Below are 7895 nucleotides of genomic sequence, written 5' to 3'. Positions count from 1 at the left end.
ATTTCTTATTATAATTTTTTTTAACTTTCTCAGTTAGGAGTAGATTTTGTAGGTAGAATATACCTACACATACTACCTTTATATAGAATAAAGGGTAAAATATAATTATTCATTTGAGAATATTTTAATTTTCTTTGAAATTTACTTCTTACTATAATTTTTTTTAACTTTCTCAGTTAGGAGTAGATTGTGTATGTTCTAAACGTAAAGTTCAAGTTGAAAGTTTCATGATTTCAAGGCCAGATGGCAACAAAATGTGGACACTTTATAAAAGGTGAATATTTTTGTAAGACACTGTATATCTTTATTATAGCATGACACAGTTTACTATAACTAGAAGACCAACACTATTTAGTTTATACATCTTCGTCTCTAGATTTATTATAGCATGTTACACTTCATGCCACTAGTTTCACTATACCTAGTTAAATTGTGTTAATGTTTTGTTTTTCTCAGGTGTGCATTGTAAGCTTCTAAGCCATTATTTCTGATATGTGTAGTGTTTTATACAACGACCAAGGTATTTCTGTGCAATTGGTATAAAATGCTGTTTGATGTATATGTTTTTCCTATACAAGTGTCGTGAGAGCGTGACACGTTTCACTTCATTGCAGCAAAGTGCCCGTATGTTACATACAGATACCGACCTCACTAAAACTCGTAGCAAATGACTACAGAAAGACGCTGGTGCTTAAGCGGCGTGTGTTTGTGTATATACACATCCAAGAATTTATTAATGACTTAAAAATACGTGCGTATAAAGACAGGCCTGTGAAATTCGTCGTACCTCATAAAATGAAACGTTGTAAGAAAGATTAGTTAAAACATGATGCGTCGAAGAAAGTTAGGCGCTGAGTTTATAAGTGAAATAAAACCGAAATTACAGTCCTTTCCCCGATACTCAAGGGTTTGTTCTACCGGAAACGATCGCGTGGTCCTGTCATCGCCCGTTACCTTTTTCCACAGATGGGTCTTGAAGAGAGAAGCCAACTCTGCTACTTGTCTGTTATCCTAGACTTTTGATGTGTTGTAATCTCATAAAGCTCGTCTCATAGGTAGGGTTTTATTAGTCTATAAAGTGGGGTTAGAATATGGTAGTTCAACGTGTTAAAACGCACAAAACTTCAATGTTTCAACTGAGAATGTTTTGGAAATGCTTTTTATGAACAGCGTAGATGGCGCTACACATACATTTTGTTCAAAAATACACGTCATGAAAATAACTAAAAGTATTGTAAATGATAGCTAACTGGTAGCACAAGAAAATAAATAAATAGATAGAGAATATGAAAAATGAACGTTTTATTTCAGATAAAAGTCCTAGGTTTGGGAAGCAGGTGAAAATACTGATGCACTTTGTTATAACAACACTGTACGTTGTTATATGGGGCATACTTTGGCTCTATGGTTACAGAGTCAGACCATGAATATGTGAGCTGAATCGTTTGCATTCCGTTACCGCAAACACATTCACAAACAAACATGTATGTATATGTATATATATATATATATACACTTGTTATCTGCACTTTCAGGCCGTGGTGCTTCTTAAGATTGACGGTTACATCTGACTATTTGGCTAGACAAGGATTGACGGTGGGTGCTGTTGACCATCTGCTTTCTCTCTAGACTGTCATTTAAGAACGACTACTGCAGGTGGTCCTTCAAAACCTTTGCTCGGATACCTGAAAACAAAATTCCATAAAGGATTATCTGCACATAGTTGTTGTTAATTTTGAACTGGTACAATAGAACGAAGGCAACTAGTGACCACTGTCTATCTCCAATGATTGGGTTACTCTTGTGTATCCGGGTAGTAGGATTTCATCTTTACCTTTAGAGCTCATCCACGGATGAAAGGTCCGAGGTTCGTTGTGCGGTAACGGGCTGAGGTCCGTGAGCCCTCGGATTTATGATTCGAGCACGCTAAGCCCAGTACCACTCCCAGCTCACAAATTAATCCAACAAATTATGTTGATTTATCAGCGAAAAACTCAAAACTACTTCCTACACTTGTGATGATTTGCGTAAAATTTATTTTTTGAAGAAAGTGAAACTTAATTAAAGAAAATTAATTTATAATATGATATGAAAACTAAGAAAATATTTAAATCTTAAACTCCATACAACAATTATTAGGTCTTTTAAGTTTTCGAAATATGATTATATGTTGTGAAAAAGATAAAATAATGACTTAAAATGTTTTCGAAATACGACCTTATACTGTGAACAAAGATAAAATATTTTCTGTATACAATATTTTTTATTTTTTTTCTCGATGGCTCAGAGATAAATTTTAGGACTTATGACCCCAAAAATAGGGGTTAGACACCCGCGGTTGGCACAGTGCAACAAACCCATTCATTGAGTAGCTTTTCTTTTATTTAGATATACAAAATCGATATGTACTGAAAATTTATGATGAAGTTAGTAATTTGTTAACTTTAGAACGTAAAATACATTTTGCTCTTTAAATGGCCACAAGCTTAAGACGTATGATACTTAGTCAAGTGTAATAATAGTTCTAAATCATGTTCGATAAATTTAGGTCATATAAAAGTGATATAATTATACCACATGTAATTAAACACTGTGCACGTTTTTGGTTGTTTACCTTAATAATCACTTATCATTATTATTCTATGCGCGCTACATCTAATCTGAATTAACCCTAGTTTGACTTTGATAAAGGTCCCTAATACACAGTTACAAGTCGTATAATTTAATAAATTATCGATTGTCGTGATAGAAGATTTACAAGCTTGCATTCTAAAGTTTTTTGGTAATGACACAAATGATATCAATTCTGTTGTATTTCATTTTCACGTGGGACACTGATCGTCTGTAATGTTAGACTGACTCATAGACTGTGAAAATATAGTTTGACTAGGAAAGAAGGTTGATTGTGTTACTAGCAGTTTTGTTTCTATGGCCCGTCTTGTTAAAAAATCCTTCCTCCTACCGAAAAAAAAAAAGAGAAACACGTTTGTCCTCTTTGGGTGATTATTCTGGTAACAGCGTAACACGCTACAGAAAAAAAGCTGGTGACATCAGAAAAGCGCTTTACGTGTACAAGTGTTATCGACAATTAACTAATGCCATCAAATTAATCTTATGACATATGATGTCAGTGAACCTTTGAGTGTTACACCGAAAAAGATCTCGTAATAATTTAGTTCATGATGTCATCATCAGGTTACGTTGTAACAGAATAGTGAGCATTTTTATCATTAGGAGATGCTGCAAACATAGTTGATTATTTTATCACTAAATAGTACTTTCGTTAGGTCATTAAATGTTTTTAATTAATATTTTGACCTCTGTAAATGTTAATGAACGTTTCACTTATGGTTATATTATAACCATAATTTTAAAAGCTAAAACAAAACACATTAAAATTTAAAAAAATTAAACAAAATACGCTGCATTTTTAAAAATTATATATAATTATTTCATTCTAATGAGTTACATAGCCACAGGATTATACATAAGTAATTATTAAGGTATTTATACTTGAGTGAATAATTACAGTGTATGTAGTAACATATTAAAGATTTATAATTTGTTCTGTATTTTAAATGTTTTATAACATCAAGTCAGAATACTATATCATCCAGTCAGTGGGCTTGTACCTGAATGTCATATCACCCAGACAGTAGACCTGACTTATATTAGAATACTGTATCACACAGATAGTAGACGAGTCTTATACTAGAATACCATATCACCCATATAGTAGACCAGACTTATACCAGAATACCATATCACCCATATAGTAGACCAGACTTGTACCAGAATACCATATCTTGCAGACAGTAAATTAGTTTGATACCAGTATACCATATCACCCAAGCAGTAGACGAGTCTTATGCTAGAATACTGTATTAGACAGTAGATTAGACTTATTATTCAAGGGGAGGGAGCATATCTCTTGTGCGTCTGTTTCTAGTACATCATCCATTGTGAAAAGTAATGAACGACTTATTTAGTCTATTTACTGGCCACACACAGAGAGATACACACCTGCACTATCTCTGACCATGAGTTACCGCCTAAGGCCAGAAGTATACATAGTTCACAGTTGGGCACATCCTGTTAACAAATCCTCTAGATGTTGTACTAAAGTGCCTAAATATACTCCAATAAAAATATATATTTATTTTCTAACACTCGAGGGAGCTAGAGCTACAACAATGCACTCCTCTGGTGTTAACAATCAGAACCACGGAACCATTTTGATGTTAAGACACTACTTATTTCTCATTAAGTGAAAATAACCTATCTGCTACTCTAATAAATATGTATAAATAATTGGAAACACCATCATTTTTGAAAGAACAGTTTTTTAATGGTTTGTTTAATGAAAATAATGATAATGAAAAGCTACATTAGAAGTGAACCAAACACAATAAGAATCGAACATGAGTTTTTTTCAAAGTTTACTTTTTAAAACTTAATAACTTGATATTTAAGGTTCAGGAGAGGAATTTCAACAAACGTGGCATGCTTACTTTGAATATCTAACAGCAGAAGGCTACTAGCATCATCAGTTCAGGTGTTGTTTTTTGTGTGTGTGTGTCTGGGTTGCCATGGTGTTTTAATGGTTTCACGTGAAACTCCATTAATCTGTGTAAATATTTACTATAGTATTCATTTTTCATGACACGTCGCAAGTTTTGAGTAGAGTCGTATAAAAACATTGTAATGAACTAATTGAACTTGTGTGTGATGAACTTGTGAGAATCATTTGTCATAAATATTTTCTTTAGAAACATGAACATGTTATGTGTGTGGAACATAGTCTATTTTAATAATTTATTACTTACAGCCAATACAACGCAAACATTACGAATGTATAAAGTAATATAAGTATGGTTACTTATTGTAATTAAATAGCTTGCTTATGTTAATCTGTGTATAAAGCCTTCTGTTTATTCCTCGCATGCAAGTATTCCAAATATACAAAACAACTAGGACTTGTTTTTGTTTGATATTACACTAAGCATTATTCAACTGTTAATTAAATTTACATTTGGGAAAGAAATAGCCTGGCTGTAAGTTTAACAAAAATTAGATACAACAGTATAAATGAAAGTGTGTTTGTAAATAATGCAGTTACGTAAAGTTTAAGCTATGTTTATACAACCCACGGCGTTTCCACAGAGATACAAGATAACAAATAAATTTGTTATTTAATTAAGTTAAGTAACAAGATTACAACTTGCCCACGTGTGCTTATCTGTCTCCTCATTATTTGTCTAAGGCTCTTACTCATAGTATGAAAGTGAAGAGAATACTAATAAAACGTAGTTCCAGTTTACGAGAAGAATGAAAGCTCAGGTAAAAGATCTATATATATATCTATTGTCAGCTTCGTAATGTCGAACAGCTATCTCGTTTTTTTTTTATCATAGTTTCAGATTAATGAACTATTGTTCTATTTCGGCTATGTAATTAATTATTTTTACTTAGTGAACGTGATCATGCAGCGTGCAACCATAATGAACGTGAACATTTATAACGATAATTAGATCCTCAAAGAACATTTTCACACCCAACACCTTTCACACACTTACCAAATAAAGAATCGGGTGTGGTCTGTTGATTTGCGTGCTCGGGTCAAAAATCCGAGGGTTCATGGTTCGCAGCTTTTTGCTACAGAAACGTATTCCATACTTTGGGGCAGGATAGGCGTCATAGGAGTAACGATCAAATCCCTTTATTCGGTCGAACAAAAGTATTCCAGAGTTGGCGGCGGGGGCCTTTCCTGTTGTAAAAATTTTAAAATTAGGAACAGTTATGCTCATATAGCATTTTATGTATAACAGTTTTGCGCGAAAATCCTTAAACAAAAAATTACTGAAAACATTGAAATTGAAATGACGTAGATCAAGAAAGTTTCATTTGTCAACATTTTAGCGAAGAATTGGAACAAAAAATAGTTTAAACTATCCTATGATGTTTTATTACAGCGAGAAATATTATTGTCGTGTAAATCAGTCCAGTGAAATAATGTGACAATATTTCATGTCATTATTCATTAATGATATTGTTCCATATTATTTGTGATTGCAATTAGGTCTACACCTGTATGTTATGTTATCACATTATTATTGAAACATACAATTGGGTTTACACCTGTGTGAGCGCTTTCATTTGTGTATTGCAAGATTTTTAAAGCTCGAATAAGAAACCTCGAAATTATATAAAACGAAGCAAACGTATTTGGGGAGAGAAAATGTATGTTATAAGACAAAAAAGACAGAAAAAAGCCAATAATGAGTTTAGAATTGTTGTATAATTAATTTGTGTAGTGCCAGCGAATTACACGTAATATGCTTAGCTCTGAAGATGATGTACTTTCACATAATTCGAAAACCTACGACGAAAAGTAAAGAAGAAGGTATATAAAAAACAAGTCAACTGCCCTAAATCAGCGATATCTTACACTGGTGAAACCTTTAACTCAATATCAGGGCTGCCTAGACAGAGTAGCAGTTAGCATGTTATTTATATCATCATGATATGAATCAGATTAAGTTAGTGAAGTGAAAAAAAATGTGTCGGTTTCTTATAAGTCACTTACAAATGAGACTTAGGATAATGATTAATAACACATTATTATTTATTTGTTTTAACAATATTTATTAATAATCATTTTTAGTTTTACTCAAGTAACTTACTATTCAAAAGAACTTACGTTGTTCTTGTTGTTCGTAATTAAGCACAAAGTTACACAATAGGCTATCTGTGCTCTGCCCACCACGGGTATCGAAACCCGGTTTTTAGCAGTATAAGTCCATACACATGCAACTGTGCCACTGGGGGGAGGCAAAACCTGACGTATCAGAAAGAGAGTCTGACGGTTCCTGGAATAATTAGTGTTACTGGGAGAAAACTAATTTACTTTTTAATACCAAGAAGTCGGCATGGCCAAACATGTTAAGGCGTTCGACTCGTAATCCGAGGGTCGCGGGTTCAAATCCCGTCGCACCAAACATGCCAACCCTTTCAGCCGTGGGGCGTTATAATGTTACAGTCAATCACACTATTCGTTGGGAAGAGTAGCCCAAGAGTTGGCGGTGGGTGGTGATGACTAGCTGATTTCCCTCTGAATCTTACACTGCTAGGAAATTAGGGACAGCTAGCGCAGATAGCCCTCGTGTACTTTTGCGCGAAATTCAAAGCAAACGGCCAAGAAGTCGTGGTAAGATGAAAGCAAGGGAGGGCGGTAAACCCACAATGTAAATACCTGATACTTTGTACGCTAATGTAACATGTATAGGAACCGATTATGACACTTGATGCAGTGAGTTTATTTTCAGAATTTGTATAATATTCTAATCGTTTTGTTTTTTCTGCTGTAATCTCAAGCATTTTGTTTCCTCAAAACAATTTTCATCTTTAGTCCTGGAAGCATTCGGTAAAAAATTTTCTGTAGCAATTTGTTGGCAGGACAAGTGGGTTGACGCTTGGTTTCCAAATATAGGACATTTCAGATATATTATGGCAGAAAAACAATTAATGGAGCAATATTTTAAAAAGGTGAAAGACTTACCCGATATTTTTCAGGGTATATTAATATTTTACTGAAGAAATTATAAAATAAAAGAAAATATGTAAAAGACTTCCAGTTACAAACAGATGTGCAAGGCTTGTTTAAGTACTGTTAAATCACTGAAGTCAAGCTATCAGCTTTTTAAAACTTAAGACTGATCAAGTCATATATTTTAAAACTGACGCTAAAAGATCATGACAGGGAAAATAGGATTACCGCTTGAATACTTGTCCACTTTGACAGTCATGTCTGAGACAGTCCTGGATTCAGTTGACCTGTTTGATACAGTTAAGCCTTTACGAAGAGTAATTCTAAGTATTCAATAGAAATCAGTTTT

At 33.6% G+C, this 7895-nt stretch overlaps 1 long non-coding RNA gene across 4 annotated transcripts in view; it reads right to left on the bottom strand.

Annotated features, from left to right (window-relative positions):
• Nucleotides 1–1278: 1278 nt before the first annotated feature.
• Nucleotides 1279–7895, bottom strand: part of LOC143247185 (uncharacterized) — a 123203-nt gene continuing 116586 nt past the window's right edge. For all 4 annotated transcript variants that reach the window (XR_013026426.1, XR_013026431.1, XR_013026428.1 and 1 more), the window contains 2 exons: nt 5577–5767; nt 1279–1685 (listed from right to left, as the gene is read on the bottom strand). This is a non-coding gene — a long non-coding RNA (uncharacterized LOC143247185). The remainder of the gene's footprint in view (nt 1686–5576; nt 5768–7895) is intronic.

The sequence above is a fragment of the Tachypleus tridentatus genome, chromosome 1 (assembly GCF_004210375.1).
Source record: "Tachypleus tridentatus isolate NWPU-2018 chromosome 1, ASM421037v1, whole genome shotgun sequence".
Taxonomy (NCBI): Eukaryota; Metazoa; Arthropoda; class Merostomata; order Xiphosura; family Limulidae; genus Tachypleus; species Tachypleus tridentatus.
This window is presented reverse-complemented; position numbering and strand designations above follow the sequence as displayed.